Genomic DNA, 23,136 nt, shown 5'->3' with positions numbered 1-23,136 from the left:
GCCTTCCAGGGCTCCAAAGTGTTTGTTCCAACTAGGGCTATAGGACTAGTAAATCAACCCACAGTTGATATAGGGCTCCAGAGCATTTGTCCAACTAAGGCTCCAGGACTAGTAACTCAACCAACCAAGGGCTCTAGAGAGTTTTTCCAACCAAGGCTCTAGGACTAGTAACTCAACCCACAATTGATACAGGGCTCTCGAGCATTTGTCCAACCAAGGTTACAAGAACTATTAACTCAACCCAAGCTAAAGGAAACATAAGAACAAAGCAGAAAAACAAAGAAACGAACCCACAACACCATGGATATCCAGGAAATGGAAAGGCTAGGAAAATAAACTGCCAGTCCAGGCAAACCTCTACACCAATGACAGATCATGACCAATAAACCACATGCATATGCCATGCATGCCAAATCTAGTGAGGAAAACATACATGCAACTCGGTAACTACAAGAAAAACACGCTGTAGCTACTGATCCCAATGTCCTCTTGTGCTTTCCTTCTCTTCATTTTCCTTATTTCTCCAAAACTGCAAGTTTGCCACACTCCTCCAAGAGTTCTTCAAGAAAATCTAAGTATCCAAGACTATGAGAGAGATATAAGAGAGTGAGAGCTCCAAAACTGAACTTATAAAAGTCTGTGTGCTGATCCTTAGAAGCCTTTTTATTAATGAGGCCTCTATTTTCTTCATTTTCCATGATTTCCTTCAATTTTTTCCTCACATGCAACCTGTGACCTTTCACCTCCCTTTCCTCCTAATTTCCATTATTTTCATAAATAAATGTGCCAAAATGCCATTTTTTTTTCCTTTCGAAAGCCTTTTCCACTTTCCTTAGCCATAATAAACCAAATGTAACACCCACACTAGGATTTCTTGCCCAATATTCAGCTTGGAATAAGTGTCCCATCAAGTGTGGTTATTATTTTTCCTTTATTAACTTTTATTACATGGAATTTTCACCAGTGCTATTACAGAACCCTACTCCTTGGGGGAACACCATCCTTGGTGTTCAACATGTTAGGAAACCAGCTTACAAAAAGATCGAAAAGATAGATCAATGCCTTATAATTGAGCTTCTTCGAGGGGGCAACCTCCTTTACATTACACAAATGAACAATTCATGGATGATACAAATGACTAAACCTCCCTTCTATATATAGGAGTCTAAGGGGTCAAAAGATAATCAAGCCGACATAATAGTAATAACATAAGGGCACAACAATAACAATAGTGGGTTTCTATGGGGCACACTAATAACAATATGAGAACAATAGGGGCACAATAATAATAATAAGGGATACAATGACAATAATAATGGGGGAATCACTAGTATTATAGGGACCTAACATGCCCCTCTCCTTCCAAAAAGCGTTGTCCTCAACGCTTGAGTAGTTCTGGATGCTTCTGTATAAAATTCTCATCCTCCCATGTGGAATCTTCAGCGGATAAGTTCTTCCACTTGATGAGATACTCCGAAATTGATCGATTTTGTAGCTGTTGAGTTCTTGTTTCTGTGACTACTTCCGGTTCTAATATGATTTTTCCTTCCTCGTCAAATTCAGGAAATATTGTTTGAACTGGGAGCTTGTCACCTATAACCTTCTTTAAACATGAAACACGGAAAACTTGGTGCACTCGAGAAGCTGCAGGAAGCTCCAATTTGTATGCCATAGTACCAATATTTTGCAACACCTTGTACAAACCATAATAGTTTAGTGATAATTTATTATCCTTCTTAGCTTGCTTGAGGAACATTTTTTTATATGATTGTAGCCGTAGGAATACCCAGTCACCTACATCAAAACTTCTTTCGTTGCGATGTTGATCTGCTGTTGTTTCATTTTATTCCGCGCCAACGTGAGGTTATCCTTTAAGAGTTGGAGAACTTGTTGTTGATTCTCAATGTGATGATAATTGCACAATTATGTTTGTTAGAGGTTCCCACATCAAAAACATCTATTTCTCCAGATCTCCAAAATGTCTTGGACAATCATTCCAAGGTATTTGAGACTCCCAAAGGCCTCCCACCTATTCGTGATCATGATCATGCTATTCATTCGATTCTAGGAAGTCTTCCTCCAAACATTAGGCCATACAGATATCCCTATGCTCAAAAGAGTGAAATTAAACATATGGTTGTAGAAATGCTAGAGGTTGGTATAATTCAACCTAGTTAAAGTTCTTTCTTTGCTCCAATAGTATTGGTGCACAAGAAGGATGGATCATGGTGCATGTGTCCGGATTATAGGGAGCTCAACAAGCTCACTATTAAAGATAAATTTCCCATTCTTGTCATTGATGAATTATTGGATGAACTGCATGGATCAATTTACTTCACCAAGTTGGATCTTCTTTCAGGATATCATCAAATCAGAATGAAGACTGAAGACATTTCGAAAACAACATTTATAACTCATGAGGGTGATTATGAATTTTTGGTCATGCCTTTTGGCCTTACTAATGCACCTTCTACATTTCAAGGTTTGATGAATTCCATTTTCAAACCCTTCCTTAGAAAATTTGTGTTAGTATTTTTTGACGCTACACTAATCTACAACAAGTCTTAGAAGGATCATGTTGAACATGTTGACACGGTGCTCAAACTATTGGAGGTGAAACAATTATATGCAAAAATCTCAAAATGTTTCTTTGGAGTACAAGAGGTGGAATATCTGGGTCATATTGTATCTCATGAAGGTATTAAGATAGACCTTAGCAAAATTAAAGCCATTAAGGAATGGAAAATCTCCACATCCATAAAGCATCTGCGAGGATTTCTCGGGTTGATAGGGTATTATCGCAAGTTTGTTAAGAATTATGGGAGAATAACAACACCTCTAACAACATTATTGAAGAAAGATGCATTTTCATGGACTCCAGAAGCAACAAAGGCCTTCGAACATCTTGGCAATACTACATGAGAAGGAAATGTTGGCAATAGTACATGCACTTAAGAAATGACGACCCTACCTAATGGGAAGAAACTTCAAGGTAAAAATGGATCATGATAGGCTTAAATAGTTTTTAGAACAAAGGTTATCCTCTGATACCAAATGTTAGGAAACCAGCTCACAAAAAGATAGAAAAGATAGATCAACACCTTAGAATTCAGCCTCTTCGAGGGGGAAACCTCCTTTACATTACACAAATTAACAATTCTTGGATGATACAAATGACTAAACCTCCGTTCTATATATAGGAGTCTAAGGGGTCACAATATAATCAAGCTGGCATAACAGTAATAACATAAGGGCACAACAATAACAATAATGGGTTTCTATGGGGCACAATAACAATATGGGGACAATAGGGGAAAAATAATAACAATAAGGGATACAATGACAATAGTAATGGGGGAATCACTAGTATTATAGGGACCTAACACAACAACACCTACAACCAACAAGGTTCCTGTAAGCAAAACATACTGCCCATGGAGCTTTATAACTTAGTTCGTTGTAGTATTTACGATGATCATCTTGATGAGAAGAAAACCAACATGACAACATACCAAGTATAATATAATAATGACATGACACACATACCGCTTATTGGATCTTTATAACATATCTCATGGAGGTATTTACATCCATATACATATGTACATATACCAAACATCACCAAAACATGTACCAAAACATATACCAAAACATCTGATCAACCAGCGAATAAGGAAGGATAAATAACTCTCATCTGATCCGCCATCTCCCATGTAGCTTCATCAGGTCCAAAGTGTTTCCAGTGCACTTTAACTTTCTTGATTGCTTGATTATGGAGTATGAACATCTTTCTCTAAAAAATACACTACGATTCCTGCTGGAATTCTCCTTCTGGCTCCACCTGCAATACAAACCAATCAATCACATGATCAACATTTTTAACATACTTCTTAAGAAATGACACATGGAAAAACATCATGGAATTTCACTGTCAGAGGTAGTGCAAGTCAATAGGATACTGGCCCAATCCTCTCAATAATCCTAAAAGGTCTATCAAACTGGGGTGCCAACTTGACACATGATTTAATCTGTAAGGAGCTCTTCTTTGGTTTGATGCACAAGTACACCTGTACCCAACCTAGAAATCGTTGAACAATGTATTCCGATCCACATAGATCTTCTGCCTATGCTGTGTTATTTTCAAATTCTTCTTGATTACTTTCATTTCCTAGTCCATGTCTACCAACATGTATGGTCCAATCAACACCCTACTAACTAGATCACTCCGCCCATACAATGCCTCAAACAGACTCATTCTTAGTGACTCCTATTACACATTGTTGTAAGCGAACTCTACCAGTGCACGGTACTTTTCCCACTTCCACTGCTAATGCATCACATACATCCTCAACATGTCCTCCAATATCTTGTTAACCCTCTCTGTCTGTCCATATGTCTGCAAATGATAAGCTATACTGAAGGCCAAATCTGTGCCCAAACATGCAAATAACTCCTTCCAAAACTTGGAAGTGAACTTCGCATCCCTGTTTGACACAATATTCTTTGAAACTCCATGAAATCTGACCACGCCCCTAATGAAGACCTATGCTACATCACTCACTAAGAATGTAGACTTCACTGGAATGAAGTGTGCTACCTTTGCCAACCTCTCCACCACTATCATGCTGGAATCATGCTGTCTCACTGTCCTTGACAAACCTGTGGTAAAGTCCATGGAAATGACCTCCCATTTCCACTTTGGGATCGAAATCGGCTGTAGTAGTCCACCTAGATTCTTACACTCTACCTTCACTTGCTGAAAATATAAGCACCTAGTCACAAACTCTACCATGTCTCTCTTTAAATTTGTACAATAATAGAATTTCTTCATTGCTGTTAGCGTCTTTTGATAACGTAGGTGACCCGAATATGGTTTCGCATGAAACTCCCTTAAGATCACCTTGTTTAGCTCACTGCTATTTGGCAGATATATCCTGTCCCTAAATCTAACCAATCCATCTGCTGTGAGATGATGGTCCACATCCTGTACACCTACAACTGTACCCATACCTGCAGCTGTACCTATACCACCACATGTACCTATACCTTTACCACTATCTGAACTTTGGTGCAACCTGTTAACAATCTCCATATACCTGTCATCCTACCGACCTACCTGCAAGATCCTATCCTGTAAATATGTCCCAAAGGAGCTCATAGCTGCTATGTGATTTACCTGTATCTTCTTGCTAAGAGAATTTTCTACCCTGTTCTCTTTACCTTTGATATACCTATTCTTAAAATCAAAATCATTGATCGTGGCCACTACCGAGCCTGCTTTCCATTCAGATTCAGTTGATCAAATGGATACCACCAACCACTGCGATAACTCATAATAAAAACCTCCTGCCAATAAGATAGGGCCTCCACGTCTTCAATGCATGTATGATTACTGCCAACTCAAGATCATGTGTCGGGTAGTTCTACTCCTGCTCATTCATTTTCTATGACTCATAGCATACCACCTATCCATCCTGCATAAGGAATCCACCAATTCCTCTCTTGAAAACATATGTACATACTACAAACTCTTTGTTTAGATCTGCAATCTTTAACACTAGTGCATGTGTCAACAACTGCTTGAGTTTCCCAAATATGGTCGCACAACTTATTACCTTTCCTCTGTAATGATGTGATAGGATAAACAATATGCAAGAAGTTCCTGATGAACCTCCTGTAATAACCTGCTAACCCCATGAAATATATCACCTCATCCACATTCCTGAGAGCTACCCACTCCATGATAGTTCTTACCTTTTCTAGATCCATTGCTATGACATCCTTGGAAACCACATGTCCCAAGTAGTGTACCTCAATATGAAAGAAACTACACTAGTTGAGCTTAACATACAACTAATTTTGTCTCAACAATCTCAACATTGATGCTAAATGCTCAACATTCTCTTCTTCATTTTTAGAATATACCAATATGTCATCGATGAACACAATAACAAACTTGTCCAAATAGGGACGCAACACACTATTCATCAAACACATAAAGGTAGATGGAGAATTAGTCAAACCGAATGGAACTACAACAAATTCATAATGTCCATACCCAACCCAGAAAGTTGTTTGGTAGATGTTCTCTTCCTTTAATGTGTACCTAATGATATCCAAATCTCAGATCAATCTTCGAGAACACTGCTTCTCCCTTCAATTGATCGAATAAGTCATCAATCCTCGGTAACAGATACCTGTTCTTCATGGTCAATTTGTTTAACTACTTGTAGTCAATGCACAACCTGAGAGTACCATCCTTCTTCTTCACAAATAATATCAGTGCACCCCATGGCGATACACTTGGCCTAATGTATCCATTGTCCAACATTTCCTTCATATGAAACTTCAACTCTACCAACTCAGGTGTAATCATCCTGTAAGGTTCCTTTGATGCTAGAGCTACCCCTGGAACCAATTCAAAAGAAAATTCTACTTCCATGTGAGGTGGAAAATTTGAAATATCTGCAGGGAATACATTTTGAAACTGCTGTAGAACTGGGTACCTACTCAAAACATCTGCATCCTCAACTTCCTTACCTTTGTCGCTAGAAATGTGCACTGCACATAACACACACCCTTTCCTATGACTATGCTTGGCCTACATAACTTTCACCATTCTAACTGATGTTGCTTTCTTCTTACCCCGAAAGACTCTTTGTTCTCCATTGTCATCCAAGCACTCAATGGATTTGTCATAACAATCCACCTTGGTTATATGAAGGTACAACCAATCCATGCCCGACAACATGCTATATGATCCCAACGGTAATACTTTCAAATGTGCTGAGGTAGGCATATCATTCAAATCAAATGTACAAGCTCTTACCGAATGATGAACCCACTTCTTCGTACCTATAGCCAACTGCACTAACCTAGACTCTGCGTGCACTTCTTTATTCAAACCACACTTATCCACGAGTTCAGGATTAACATAACTATAATTAGATCCAGGTTCAATCAAAATAGAAACAACTTCATCAAAAATGTTACTGTCCATCTCAATGATAGATGCCCGATGGTCTGCCTGTCTATTATCTAGTGCTATGCTGATCATAGGAATACTTTGCCCAACATTTCCCACTATCTATGCCTCCTGAGGACTGTATATCTACGGTCTATCGCCCGAATATTGTGGACAATCTCTCCTACGATGCTATCCTCCACAAGTACAACACCGCACAAGCTCCTTATTCTCCTCCTCAGATCAAAGTCCCTGTCCTCCGTCAGATGCATTGAACTTCTTAGACGACACTGCATTCTCTTTATTACTCGTATCCTGAGGTCTTGCTCGCTTCTTGTCCCATTTTCCTTTGTTCCTTGCATTACCTTTCTATTCTAGCTTAGTCTCAGATTTGCGCTTTGATTGCTCATAGCAATGCTTTAGATTTCACATGACTTCCTCCAATGACCTAAGCTCATTGAAGTGAATCATTTCTTTGAATGCAATCGACAATCCACTAGTGAATCTCTAAATCTTCGCCTTATTCTCCTTGAGGTAAGGCACATACCTCAGTAGCACCAAGAATCTGCTAGTGTACTCCTCATTTATCATCAATCCCATCTTTAACTCATAAAAGTCTTTTTGCCTATCATCAAAGTATCTCTCCGATAGGTATTTATTCTTGAATAATATCTCGAACTCATTCCAAGTCAAGTCCTCCTCATGAATATCTCTGACATTATTCACATATTCCCACCAAATATCTGCTTTACCTTTGAGACTAAATGTAGCTATTCTGGCTTTCATGTTCTCTGAATAATCATGCAACTTGAAGAAATTCCTCATACCAAGAAACCATGCCTCTGCATCCTATTATTTCTTCATCTCTCCACCAAATGTAGGTGGATTTTATTTCTTAAACTCGTCCGAAAAATATCTCCTGTCACTCATCCTGTAAGGATGATAATGATGCCAATCATCATGCTTATTAGACCCATAACTAGAATAGTACATGTGTTAATCACCTTTCCTATCCGGAGTATCCAACAATCTGCCATCTCTAACCGTGTCATCTCTATCTAACCTATTCTCACCATGAGACCTGCTACCATATGCCCCATTAGCTCTATCCTCCTACTCATGGCTGATCCGAAGTGGGCCCCATTGTTGAAATTCTGAAAAACTCTAAAGCATCATTGAATTTACCTCTACTTGTTTCTCCTATGCCTATATGATTATGCCATTGTCTACCTTACAACTCCTTATTTCTTCAATTAAGCTTCTCAGTGTGTTTTACAAATAAGAAGAATGCCCAACACCACGCTGATCATCTGATCCATAGGGAGAGTCTCGGGAACTATAGTCTACCATATTTCTAGTAATCTTTGATATTATTCTTGCAAGGTATACCATGCTAGTGAAACCAAATCACAGTAAACCAACGTACCTTAGCATAATTCAGGGAGGATACCTCATCTGCAATATCAAAAAATCAACACAATACATGTATAACATAATCATAACAACATATAGAAATATAACACATAAGCATATAGCCACAATTCTAGCTAGAGTCCAATCATCAATGCATGACCGTATCAACTATACATACCATGACATCATGCATGACAACAACCACAACATCACTATACACTTGACCACATGTGAATACTAATGTGCATAAACAATTCATAATCAACCATAAACTCATGACGACACACTCCATAAAAACACCATCAACTTCCCATGGCGAGCTCACTGCAACGATAACCCATACCACACAAATGCAACAAGAACAATGTCTTACGACACAATAAACACATATGAAATTGAAATGAATGCATGACCAACACACAACCCATCCAATCCGAGGGCTGAACCATGCTCTGGTACCACTCTGTAACACCCTCATCCCACATCTACCCAAGTAACCAGCCAACTAGGGTAAACATGTGACGAGAAGTTACTATGATATGATTTGACTCCCTATGTGTTAGTTAAGGAAGTGGAAATGACAGAAACACACCATATAAACCTTCCATATCAACAACAAAACTCCTAGGAGACATCCCAACCACTTAGGTAACTAGCCCTTGAGACCAATTGAGTTTTTAGACCATTAAACCCTTGGATGCTCCCTTGATATGGGCTTGCATGCGTCCAAGAGGCTTTGGATGCTCCCACAACATGGGTATGCATGCATCCAAAGAATTTTCTGCCTAGTGCCGTGCGTATGTCTCTAGGATTTGAGCCACTTTTTTAGGCCTAGATCCTAGGTGACTGCCCAGAAATCAATGACACTTTCAGAACCGAAAGATAACAATAGAATAAGGAAACAAATGCAACTACTTGAACAAGGGCTTGACTGGACCCCTACTAGCCATGACAGACATTTCGTCAAACATGTAATCTACATGTTCAAACAACAAATTTGAGCATAGGGGTCTCATACTCATCTAATAATCACTAAGAAGCATTGATGCCTCAACACATTAGCTGCAGTTTCATCGATTCGACTATATATACATTGTTCATTAATTTACAAGTAAAATCATGATGAGAGCCAATCATAGGCACTATCATAATACATGTTCATAACCATCATAATAACAACAAAAATACCAAATAAAAGACAACCATATAATCCACATATAAACTAGTGTAATACTCATGAAATAATAAGGAGAAATAACCTCATATTAATAATGCAAGGGCCAACCAGCTGTGGGACTTCCACAAATGACCTGACCGTAAACATGGCTTAGCCAAATCTTTCTTCAGCCAGTCATTCCCGTGCCATATTCCAAACATGAATGTGGGATCTCATAAAACACATTAATTAAAACCATCCAGGGCTTCTAGAGGCCAAACCGCCTCAACCCATCAAGCAATACTTCCACCTCATGTTGGACATCACAAAGCCATCATTAGATTGGTCTCTACCAAAGCCTTCTAGGGCTCTAGAGCATTTTTTTCCAACCAAGGCTCTAGGACTAGTAACTCAACCCACAACTGATACAGGTCTCTAGAGCGTTTTTCCAACCAAGCCTCCAAGACTAGTAACTCAACCCATCAAGGGCTCCAGAGTGTTTGTCCAACCAAGGCTCTAGGACTAGTAACTCAACCCACAACTGATACAGGGCTCCAAAGCGTTTTTCCAACCAAGGCTCTAGGAAATAGTAACTCAACCCAAGCTAAAGGAAAAATGAGAACCAACTAGAAAAACAAAGAAATGAACCCAAACACCATGGCCATCTAGGAAATAGAAAGGCTAGGAAAATCCATTGTCAATCCAAGCAAAACTCCATGCCAATGAAAAATAATGACCAATAAACCACATGCATATGCCATGCATGCCAAAACTAGTGAGGAAAACATACATGCAACTCAGTACCTGCAAGAAAAACCCATTGTAGTTGTTGATCCCGATGTCCTCTTGCAATTTCTTGCTCTTCCTTTGTCTTCTTTCTCCAAAACTCCAAGTATGCCACACTCCTCCAAGAGTGATGCAAGAAAATATAAGTGTCCAAGAGTATGAGAGAGAGAGAAGAGAGAGAGAGCTCCAAAACTGAACTGATCAAAGTCTGTGCACTGATTCTCAAAAGCCTTTTTATTAATGAGGCCTCTATTTTCTTAACTTTCTATTATTTTCCTTCAATTTCCTCCTCACAAACCTTCGACCTTTCACCTCCCTTTTCTCCTAATTTCCATTATTTTCATAAATAAATGTATCAAAATGCCATTTTACCTTTCCAAAGCCTTTTCCAATTTCCTTAGCCATAATAAACCAAATGAACACCCACACTAGGATGTCTTGCCCAACATTCAACTTGGAATAAGTGTCCCACCAACCTCAATTTCTCTATCGAGCTAATTCCTGATTCGGTGCTAGTGTCTAATACACCTTATCGCATGAGAAACCCTAAATTGTTGGAATTGAAACTGTAGCTAAATGAGCTTTTAGATAAGCGGAACACTAGACCTAGTGTGTCAACTAAGGAGCATTCATTCTACTTGTGAAGATGTAGGATAGCATGCTACAACTATGCATCGATTACTGATAGTTGAACAAAGCAATAATAAATAATTAATATCCATTTGCCAAGAATCGATGATTTGTTTGACTGACTAAGAGGAGCTATCGTTTTTTCAAAAATTGACTTAATATCTGGCTACCACCAAGTCAAAATGAAGGATGAATACATCCATAAGACACCATTCAGAATAATATATGGGCACTACGATTTCGTGGTGGTGGAATTTATACTTATAAATGAACCAAACATGTTCATGTGCTAAATGAACAATGTTCTTAACCAATACTTGGACAAGTTCATTTTAGTTCTTGTGGATGATATTTTGGTCTACTAAAAAACTAGAGAGGAGCACGAGGAGCATCAGAAGGAAGTACTACAGTGACTGAGGCAACACAAGTTATATGCCAAGCTCTGGTGTGTGAGTTCTTTAAGACTCAGGTTCAATATTTGGGGCATGTGATCTTAAAAGGTGCGGTTTTGGATCTTGATAAAATGAAGGTCATCGTGGAATGGCCTACCCCTAGAAATGTCACATAAGTCAGATCATTTATGGGATTATTATTGGAGGTTCATTTGAGACTTTTAGAAAATTGGTCATCCAATCAAAGCTTTCCAAAGGAAAGGGGTAAAGTTTCAGTGGTCATTAGTGTACAACCAACTTTGAGAAACTTAAGTATATGCTCATGCATGCACCCATATTAAGAATTTCCGATCCAGAGAAAGACTTCTTAGTTTGCACGAATGCTTGTAAAGAAGGATTAGGTAGAGTACTAATGAAGGAGGGGCATGTAATTTGCTATGAATCAGGGAAGTTAAATGAACACGAAAGAAATTGTCACCCACGACTTAGAAATTGTAGTAATCATTCATGCATAAAAAATGTGGAGACATCACTTGATCAGGAAGAAGTTCATGTTGACGTTAGACCATGTGGGACTAAAATCTTTGTTTGAATAGCCAAAATTGAATGCAAGACATCTAGATAGCTAGCCCTTATCAATGAATTTGACTTTGAGATCAAGTATATCAAGGGTAAGGAGAAAATGGTGGCTAAAGCGCTTAACAGAAGTTTGTAAGTGAACCACTTGGTAGCTATAAGTTCTCTTACGAATCTAGCATCAATGAAAGGATTGAGGGGCCTTGGTATAGGATGAACACTTCTAGTATGTGTAATATTGCTTACAAAATTAGCCAGAAGGACCTTTGAGTAAAGAATACACACTCATAGATGATGGGATGTTAAATTTCAAATATTGATGGTATATAACCTTCTTAGATGAATTAAAGAAGCTCATTTTGGATGAGTTTCATAAAATACCGTATTTGAGTAATCCTGGATATTGGAAAATTATTACCACTATTAAGAAGATGTATTATTGGCCACGTATGAAAGAGGTGTAAAATTTTCAAGTCCAAAATCCCATTGCAACATTTGGAAATTATTTTTCTAATTTTTAATTTAATTTAACAATTTATCTGTTATGGAAAATACCAAATAATTCACACTGCAACCTTCGCAAATAAATTGTGAAAGAAAATAGTGTTGGAAACTAAGAAAATACTAGCACACACACTTAAAAAAAATTTAACACAATTATTTTTGGAAAAATGTCCCCAAAAAAACCCAACTTGGGAAAACCGGTGCAACAATTGAGGGTTTTTATTATAACGCAACAATGAAATTTGAGTACAATATATGGATTCCCCACTAGAAATCCAAACAACAAGAAAATCTGTCCAAAATTATCTAAGGGAATTTCTCTTCCTTCACATGCAACCTCGACACAACTAGACCTTAGAAAAATCGTGCTTCTGAATCCTCTGTGTACGCTTCTGTGTAGTGCTTGCGCAAACCCCTTTGACCTCTAGCTTGGAACAACCTCTGATCAAGTTGTTCTGCCTGTATTTTGTGAGGAAAATGATTCTCCGGCCTTCCGAAAAAAAATCCAGGCCTGTTATCACTCAATTTGTCCTTCCGGTCGGCATCAAAAGGATACGGTCGAGGTAACCACAGACCAATCTTTGGACTGCAGGTTCTAGCCCACCTGCAATCGGAGAGGGCTCTCTCTTTTTTTATTTAGCTCTGTTGATAATGTTTTTAGGCTAGTTATTGAGTTCAAGGGGTTTTGTTTTGTTTTTGATGGGAAGGATGATACTTTCAAGTAAAGAGGTAGGGATAGCATGAAAGTTCTAGAACCATTGGGCATGGAGTCAAAGAGTAGGACTGCTGGTGCGTTTTCTTGGTCACAAGAAGGAATCTGGAGCAAGCTAGCTGCGTATGAAACAATCATTCAAAGTAAAAGGGATGGATTAAAGGCTAAGGAATGAGGGGCAATTTAAGAATCTCTCATTCATATTAGCAGAAAGAAGACAAATGAGCCCTATCTAGGAGCAGTTAAGAATTCCTAGATAACAGTCATTTATATATGAAAATAGGTCAAACATGAGCCATAACAGAATTCATATTTATGCCTAATTCAAGAGGAAAACATTAAGAAGCCACAAAAACTGAGCATAGAGTGCAACCAAGCAAGGTCTGAGCCAATCCTTTGTTTTGTGACCTGAGCATATGTGAAATTGAAATAACAGAGATAAGGAAAACTTATTGATTCATATAGCAGCACAAGAATTCCACATTCAATTCTTCAAACCATTAGACACAGAGCAGACAGTCATTCCTCCAGAGCTTTTCAACAATCTTTGATTAAGTAAAACATCTCCGATATCTAGTGCGAGTCTCTAATGAGGATTATCAACCAACCAACCCTTTAAACAATACAGAGGGTCGGTATATATAGGGAAAATTATCAAAAACTAACTTATTACAGCGGACCTAAGCAGGTCTGAAAGAAAATGATTACTTTAACCTAATATTATCCAGAAATAAATGCATGAAAATATCTTTGGGCTGCGTTGAGGGCAGCTGTATCAAAACTGAGTTAATGTCTGTCCTGGGTAGCCTAGTGCAGTCCTTCTGTAATAACTGTGATTTGTCCTTTATCTCCACCTCTAACTTAGTTTTGCTGCTGTTTTGTTGGCATTAATGTGCACTAATCCCGACCAGATGGGCTTTTAAATGGCCTTAACTGCTTTGCTGACTTTGATGAAGGTTTTTAATTTTCACCTGATTTGATGTTGCTGAACTGATACTCTCTGCCGCTTCCTGATACTCTTTGGCGCTGATCCTGGAGTCTTTAAAATCTTCTGAATGGCTTAGACTATCCCATTGATCATTCATGGCAGGTGCTCGGCCTTCTGTTGCTTTAAAAAGCCTGTTTGCCCCTTTCTGAATGCTTCGCGAAGAAAAACGGGTCATTCTGCGCCTTTCGGGCTTGCTGGGGGCTGCGCGATGAGGGGCTTTCCACTTTGGCCCATTTCCCACGCATGAAAAACTGCCTCAGAATCTGAATCCGGGCTTCCTAAGCACGATTTTCGCCTTTCGCGCCTTTTTGAGTGATGACGTCAGCATGACATCAGCGTGTGGGACCTAGTACGGCGGGTGACATGGCGGGATGACGTCAGCTGATGACGTCGGCAGTACAGCGGGTGACGTGGCGGTACACAGTGGCAGTGACGTGGCGGGAGGCCGTGGCGGTGAGGTGGTAGGGTGACTGGGCAGTGCGGTGGCAGGAGGCCGACGCAGGTTGATGACGTCAGCGATGACGTCAATGGGCAGAGGACGTGGCGCTGACGTCAACAGGGGAGAGCGGTTTGGCGGTTTCGGGTGCACCGCTTTAGCGCCTGGGTGGTTTGGGAGGAGGGGGCTCCGCCACAGCCAGGAGGGCGACGCGTGGCGGGAGTACGGTGGGAAAACCGCCGAACTCCCGGACGCTAACCATCGGCAACTTCGGGGATGAAAAGGCCCGTCCGCCGTTGATATGGGGCGCGGGTGATCAGGTGGTGGGCAGGATAGGCCAGGTGGTGGAGGGATAAGGGACGAGGCCCACGCACATATTTAAATATTGATATAGCGCCGCGGGGTTTAATAACTTAGGAAATGTGGGTTTTTGGGGGTTTTAAAATTGAGCGGGGCAAATGTGTTGCGGGCGAGACCTTAGGATAAAGGGGAAACATGGGTTTTTTAGGTTTTGGGGTTAAGGGAAAAGGTTATTAGTTTGACCAGAGGTCAAACTAGCTCCAGCTAGGACACGGATGGGCTAAAAACAGCCCCAGATGGACTGCTTTTTCCCGGACTTTAAGAAAATATGGTTATAGTGCCAGGGGGGGATTTTATAATATTTTTTGGGATTTATATAGTTTTTGTAGGGGAAGGGGAGATAGATAGGGAGCTATATAATAGAATTAGTAGTTAATATGGAGGTGACTAGAAAGCGCTAAGGGTGTGAATCTTAGGCTATTTTAAGGGGGAAAAGTGACTTATAGAGGAGGAATGAACAATCCTTGAGTGAATCAGATCTTCACCAAGGCAACTGATATGGAGAATGATGTAACTAAGAGGAATCAAGCAGATCTTGACCTCTTGGGGGAAGTTAGTGAGTGATTTTGGGGGTAAGGGAGAATGGGGAAGTTAGAGATACTCAGCTTGAGCTCCTCCAGATGAAAACTGCCTCCAACTTGTGATCTGAAAAGATATAACACTTTGAGACACAAAATTGATCACATATCAACATTCTGCAACCTCAAAAACTACCTACCCAGTCTACTTACCTAGCATTTTTTCTTCCTTCAGGAAGGGTGCACTTAGACTTGCAGACCCTGCTTTACAATTTTTCTTTTTTGATTGCCCTCCTATCTAAATCTATCCTTATTTCTTCCAAGGGCCCAGGTTAAGCAGTTGGAGTCCTTTGTTTCTCTACCTGTTACACTAAAATTTGTCACCATGACTATTTGCAGTTAGTATGGCTCCATCAACTGTCATACTATCCTCCTTGGCAAGCCTCATACCTCTGCTCTCCATGTCAAACTCCAAGAAAGAGAGAAAGTCATTAAAATCTATATATCTCTGGGTACGCAGTTTCTCTTAGCCTTACCTGCGTGTACGCACCCCAAGTTCACAATACCTGCGTACTTGTACGCTCTGTCTATAAAGCAATGGGTGCGTACTCCTGTAAAGGTCAAAAGGCGCAAGTTTCACTCTCAAAAAGTTACTTGTGGTCATTTCTAGAGCATTCTAGAAGCTTGTTTGACGTGTATGAAGCGCCTCCAGATGGTTCATGTATCCCTACCAAAGAGGAACTTATCCCATCAAGAGGGGAGCTATCCCATCCAAAGAGGGGCTTATCCCATTGATGGTGGACCTGAATAACTTCCTCTAGAGCACTATAAATACAGGCATTGGGCCAGAGGGAGGGGAGGTTGAAAGCTGAACATTCCTAAGGGTAGATGCTGCTGGAATTAGGACTCCCTTGTAAAGCTTGAGAGGAGAGATTCCCATCCTTTCCTAGCCTTATTTGAGAGTGGGTGAGCTGATCAAAGTAAAGGAAAAATCTTGCTGGACCCTAGGAGGGACTTGCACAACACCAAGGCTCAGGTTGTAATGGTTCCTTTTGTTTCCTCTTAATACAAATGAACTCATTTTTCTCAAAAGATTGTTATTCATGATTTGTTTTATATACTCCTTGGTCTGTATGATGGATATGTATTGTTTTATAAGTTTATCAGGTGCTATTTAATCTTTTGGCTTGTTAGTGAATGCAGGTTTCGAAGAGAAGGAGGAGCTCATTCGGATCGGCGAGGCTGGACTACTACAAAGCGTTGGACTAAAGGTATGTTAAGATCCCCTGATTGCTTGTGTTCTCAATGCATGTTTAGAGAAAGGTAGTGTTTATTTGTCTTGTTTGTCACTAGAAAGCTTTTGCTTCTAGGGAGGTCGGTTGTGTCCACACTGTCGACTCTTTCCGCATGACAAAATGGCGACTCCACTGGGGAATCCATTGATGTGAATGTTTTTTCCTTTGTATGAAATTTTGATCTGAGAAAAGTCGTTTGTTTTCTGGTTTTTGGCTGTCTGACTGTGTATTTGGGTGGGCTAGCTTAGGGTTAAATTAGATTTTAGTTTTTCTTTGTTTTGCTAGAAGTACGCAGCCTCTGAGTTGAGCACAGTGCGTACCTGTACGCACTGTCGCTTTGTGCACAGAGCGTACCCGCACCTGTGCAAACAGGTCGCCTGCGTACCCTGTCAAAATTAAGAAAATTTCAATTTTCTTCTTTTTGCCTTTTAGATTTTGTTTTTAATTTGTTTTTTCTGCCCAGATCCACTGGTTTTCTGCCATAAATCTTCACCTAAGCTTGTTTCGTCAGTGTCGAGAGTTTTAGTGAAATTCATAGGGATTTTGCCTTAGGGTTTGATTTTTAACTGGTCCTGTAGTGACTTTGGCATTAGAGGTTGTCAAACTTTGGATCTCCTTGGTTTTGTTCAGTCCTCTTAGGAGTCGGGCCTGTCATACAATTCACCTTTGTGAGAGACCTACCTTTGCGTCTTCTCTTTGCGAATCTCGAAAAAGTTTGTTGTTTGAACTTTGAATTTTATTCTTGAGAAAAGAACAAAAAATTTTGATTTTTGTTTTGACTGGTTTTTGGTTCTGCATTAACTAGTCCTTAGTTACATTTTGACTGAGTAAAACATCCAGGAATCATCTTTAGTAAGCTTTTGACTCGTTAGATTTACTTTTAGGTGCTTTTCTCTTAGATTTGATTTTGAGTGAAATTGAGTTGATTTGATTGCCATAGCTTTTTTAACTTTGATTTTTGTTAAAGTAAGTTTTACATGTTTTATTAATTAGGAAAAATACAAAAATATCTTTTGAAGGAAAGTTTGCTTTCGTAGCATTTGAGTCTTTGAAAGAAAAAGGAATTTTCGTGAAGTGATTAGTGGTCATGTGTCGTATGTTTTGAAAAGATAAAGAGTTTGTTTCTTTGATTTTCATTGCCAAGAAAGTTGTCTTTATATCAAGTTTGCATTCTCCAACTCTCTTAGCTAGGGAATTCATTGAAAAAAGAAAAATTAGTATAAATCATCCTAAGTGCATCTTTTTAGTGGATTTCGGTCGAGTCTACACACCACCAGTTTCATCTCCACTACCTTTTGTCTTAAAGAAAGCCATAAAAATTAACGCTTAAAGTAAAATCAACTTAGTAAATTTTATTTACTAGGGCTCTGAAACACCAATATAGATCAGGCTAGTGTCTTGGAGTAGGAGAGTAATTAACTCTCCAAGACAGCAAAACCAAACAAGTAGCTCATCTTGTGGTAGGATAAATCCAACTGTTTCATTTGTACTCTGGGAAAGCTCCTCTTAAAGGAGAAGCACGAGCTCGTGTCCGAACCAGTGAGGGGATCAATCCTCCCTCGTTGGGAACGACGCCAAACACGAACATATTACAAACGGTAAACCTCGGATTAACCATTGTCGAGGAGCCAGGGGTCACTTGTCGATAAACCTTGGATTATTGTCAAGGAGCCGGCAAGGGGATTGAGCTTGATACTCTGCCCTTGCGTGCTGTCGGAGTGTAGACTGTTCCCCCAGGTGCATTTGTTGCTGTTGGTAACCTTAGTGACCATTATCTTTAGGATTCTACCGAGGTGACGGTGGAGGGAAGATCCCACTGTACCTGGAGCAGACGTCGGCTAGACTCACTTGGATTTTCTGGGGGGTTCACTTCACTCGAGATGGTTAAAGTGGAGGAACTTGTGCCGGTCTATTCATTAAGCAGGTTACCAGGGTAACTGTTCCGCCCACCACTTCTGTACTGAATTCGGCGATGTTGGGTTTCATCTCCAACTAGTGTTTTCGGTCCGGAAGGCTACTGTTTGTGTATGGTTTGACACCCTAGATTCTTTAGGCGTGTGATTCAAATTTGTTTGGTTCTTTAGAGACTTTAGGTGGTTTGCTTTGAGATTTTACTTTGTTTGCGTGTGCAGTAGTTAAAAGTTTTTAACTGTGGCTGAATTACCGAGACATTCCCGTAGACTTCGGGACAAGTCTCCTGAGATTGTTACCGTGGCCGATTTGTTGAGGAAGTCCCATAGATTGCGGGGCGAACCTCCTGAAGAGGTCCCGAGTCATTACGAAGGTTTGAAGGTCCTTGTAACTCCTAGTGGCAGTAAAGTAGGTTCACCTGAAGAAGGAGAATCGTCATTGGTAGTCCATCCAGATTACCAAGGTCTAGAAACAGGTTATAATCCTGAAGCTGTTGCAGTTTCCGAGCTTGCTGGTAGTTTTTCATCTACTAGTGATATAGGCGAAGAACCTGAAATATCTGAACCTGTTACTCCAACTTCTAGTGCACCTGATTCACCTAGGGTAGAAAGAGTCATCACCGAAAATATTCCTGCTGGTTTGATAGCTATTGAAGAACTTGCTCCAGAGGAAGAATTTGGCGTATCTATCCTTGAAGATCAACCTACTATTGATCTAAGGGAGCGTGAATCTATCTTTTACAGTCCTCCTAGAAGTACTACTTGGTACCTTTTGTTAACCAATTATTTAGACAACTCAGGGATAAGTTTTTCTCCACCTCGTACTCCTTTTCCACCTGGAGGTATTTATACTCCTGTAAATATGTCTGGTCAGTCGTCCGTGTTCACTCAATCTCCTGAATCTTTCTTGTACGACGGTCCTTCTGTTCCCTCTGGGTATCAGTCACTTTCTGGTACTTTTGCGGGAGCATCTCCTCAACCCATTGAACATGGGTTATTAGCTGGAAACAATGGTAATAAACCGTTGGGCGTAGGAGACATTTACATGATGTCAGGTTCAGTTCCCGGTTCTCAACCTCAAGGTGGCCAATTACCACCTGGGGGGCAGCCTCAATTAACGCTTGGGGGGCCACCTCAAGGTACACAAATTGTGTCTGGGGGGCAACCTCAAGGACAGTATGTACCCATAGTAAAATACATTCCTCAAGGTCAACCCCAGCCTCAATATGTACCCCAGGGTCAACCTCAGTATCAATATTTACCTCAAGGGTATCAACCTCAAGGTCAAGGTCAACCCCAGTATCAGTATTTACCTCAAGGTTATCAACCTCAAGGTCAATACTCGAGTCAAGGTTATCAACCACCTCAAGGTCAATCATATGTTCAAGGTACGGGATCTCAATATCCTCAACCTGTCATGGGTCAATACCCCGGAATGAACATAGTGTGGGATCCATCACAAGTTCAACAGGTATTGCAGCCAAGTGTACAGTTGTCATCTCAAGCTGGACAACCCTTAGTTGCTGGTCCATCCCAGCAACCGGTCCAGTCTAATGTTCAAACTTCTGTACCTTCGGTAGTTACTCAGCCGCCAATTGCACCTAGTACTCTGTCTCAAACAACGGCTGCTGCAACTACCGCAACATCTGCTCCTTCCACCACACTTGCTTCTGGAGTGTCGACGGCTCCGGTTTCTACTGTCTCTGCAACTACTCCTCAGACATCTTTACCATTGTCTGGATCTACGATTCAAACTACGGTTCAGATGCCTGTAGGACAACCTGGTTTAAGTACGGTTGTCACTAGTCAACCACAATTCACTTATCAATCGTACCAGGGACAGTACCACTACGGGCCTGCTGTCCAACAGCCGGTTTACCAGTATCAACCGTATCCTGGGTACACTTATCAACAACCTCAACAACCCCAGTACGGTCCGGTTAATCCTGGTTTTCCAGGAGGATATAATATCCCGAATGCGATTCCTATTCCAAGTTATCCTGGATATCCTCCTCTTGGGACTGGTCTTGTGACCCAGAGTTTTAGGGATCCTAATCGGCAATTACCGTTTATAGCAACTTTGGATTTACCAGACTTGTCGCGCCTAACGAACGATCCAATAAATTATCTTCCGTTCTGGCCGCCAATGCCAAATAAGTTGCCCAGCGATATACCCAAGTTCGAAGGTAAGTCTGGAGAGGATCCGTCCAATCATGTGATGACTTACCACCTCTGGTGTGCTTCAAATTCCATCTCGGATGATTCGATCCGCTTACGTCTTTTCCAGCATATGCTCATTGGTCTCGCGGCCAAGTGGTACATTGAGTTACCACGAGCCTCTTTTTACAATTTTAGTCAGTTAGCTACCTCGTTCCTAACTCATTTTCAGTTGCCGGTCAAATATGATAATGGCACGGAGCTACTAACTTCACTAAAACAGTCGACGTCCACTTATATTTCCGATCATATCCATGAATGGAGACGTCGACGACGATTAGTGAAAGTTTTTATCCCGGACCAAATCTTAGTTGAATGGTTTGTTAAATCATTATTACCGAAGATTACTGAAGATGTAGCTAAGGCCGGAGTAGTTACTGAGGAGCAAGTAATTGCTCAAGCGCAGTACCTTGACTTAGTTTACACTCAGTCAGGTACGTTACATGAAAAGATCCCAGATCTTCCAAAGTCAAATCAAATCGCTGCTGCTCCTTCGAGATCTCATGCTGCTGATGGCATGATTGGTTCGGTAAATACTAAAAGCAAGAAGAAATCTTCAAAGAATTCTTCGCCCATTATAACCTTACCAGATTCCCCGACAGGAGAGTCTTCTCCTGAAATTTCCGCTGATATTCACGCTGTAGAGTCATCTACGGCTAAATCAAAAAATGGTGGGAAGAAGAAGGGTAAGAAGAAGGGTAAAGCAGACAAGAATCCAACGAAGAAAACAAAAAAGTCGGAAACCAATGACGAAAAGCGCAAACCTCGATATCCTTGTCTAATTTGTGAAGAGGATCATTTCACAAGAGATTGCCCCCATCGGGCCGAGGTTGTGAAAATCGTCAAAGGTTCCTCAACTCCTGCTGTTTTGAAAGATCCATTTCCAAAGCAGGAGAGTAAGATGATAGGTTCTTCCTCGAGTGCCACTGAAGAACCCATATTGATGATGTCTCATGTAAGGATTGCGACTCGATCTCACGATTATGGTAGTAAAAGTCCTATTGATGGATCGAAAGAAGCAGAATCTTCTCATTCAAATCCATCAACCTCATCTCCCGGTTCCGATCCACTACAGATCGAGAAACCTAACCCTGACTTAGTAATAAAACCGCCTGCCAAGGGTGTACTTCGAAGGTCTGCTTTCAATCCACATGCGAGAGCAGCTCAGAATTACAACATTGTTGAGGATTTAGCTGTTTCACCCTCAGCAATGTCGGCTTTAGAAGTGCTGCAATCATGCCCAGCACAGCGAAAATTACTTTTGTCGGCTATAGGAACTGTTGATGTTCAGGACCCGAACCTGATAATCTTTGATCTAGAAAATAGTACACCGCGTTTGCCTCATCAGATGGCTTTCCAGATTCCAGTGATAGTAAAAAATAGGCCTATTCATCGGACTGTAATTGATGAGGGAGCTTCCACGTGTATTATGTCGATTCAATGTTGGAGATCGCTTGGCTCTCCTTCGATGAACCAATCCTCGACAATTCTTAAGGCCTTTGATGGCTGTGGGTTCCATCCATTTGGCATTTTACAGGATTTGCCTATAGGGGTTGAAGGAAAAACCGTTAGTCTGGATGTGGAGGTGGTTGATGCCCCTCTAGACTACAACCTTCTCTTGGGTCGAAGTTGGTCTTACGCTATGAAAGCGGTCGTTTCATCGGTCTTCAGAGTAATAAAGTTTCCACACAATGGAAAGATCGTAATCATAGACCAGCTGGATTATTTTTCATCCGACCCAGCCTCTTCAGAGAGTATCCAGCATGTCGGTAAAACGACTATCCCTTATAAGGATGTTGGCGTAGGATTAGTTAAAGATTCCGGTTTACTGGGAACTTTTCCTTTTCCTCCAATCAACGCAGACCCTTCATTCGCATTTATTCATATGATTACGTCAGACACTATTATTTACGATGATCCTTGGATTGTCCCATCTGAATCTGAAATAGACTCATTCGGTGATGCAATGCCTTTGAGTCCATATGAAATTGCCTATGAAGCTGTGCAGTCTTTTTCCGACCCAAGTTCAACCAAAATCGACCAAATGAATGTGGTCCGTGAGGAATCCCTTTTCGCGTCAACCTCGGAGTTAATAACGTTTCCCGAAGTTGTGTCATCTGACGAAAAACTTTGTGAAGTCCTGTGTGTGGACGATTTACCATGGGAAGATCTCCATCATAGATCTTCGTTTTTACCTGAGGATGATCGTTTTGAAAATGATTTCTCATCAATCTTTACAGCTGAATATGTCAAAGATGCTCAGAGTCCAATGAAACATC

This window comes from Pinus tabuliformis, chromosome 4_2 (genome assembly GCF_031772625.1).
Source record: "Pinus tabuliformis cultivar Carrire ecotype Pingquan chromosome 4_2, CPIR1, whole genome shotgun sequence".
In the NCBI taxonomy this organism is placed as follows: domain Eukaryota; kingdom Viridiplantae; phylum Streptophyta; class Pinopsida; order Pinales; family Pinaceae; genus Pinus; species Pinus tabuliformis.
The sequence above is the reverse complement of the archived record's forward strand: the minus strand, read 5'-3'. Positions refer to the sequence as shown.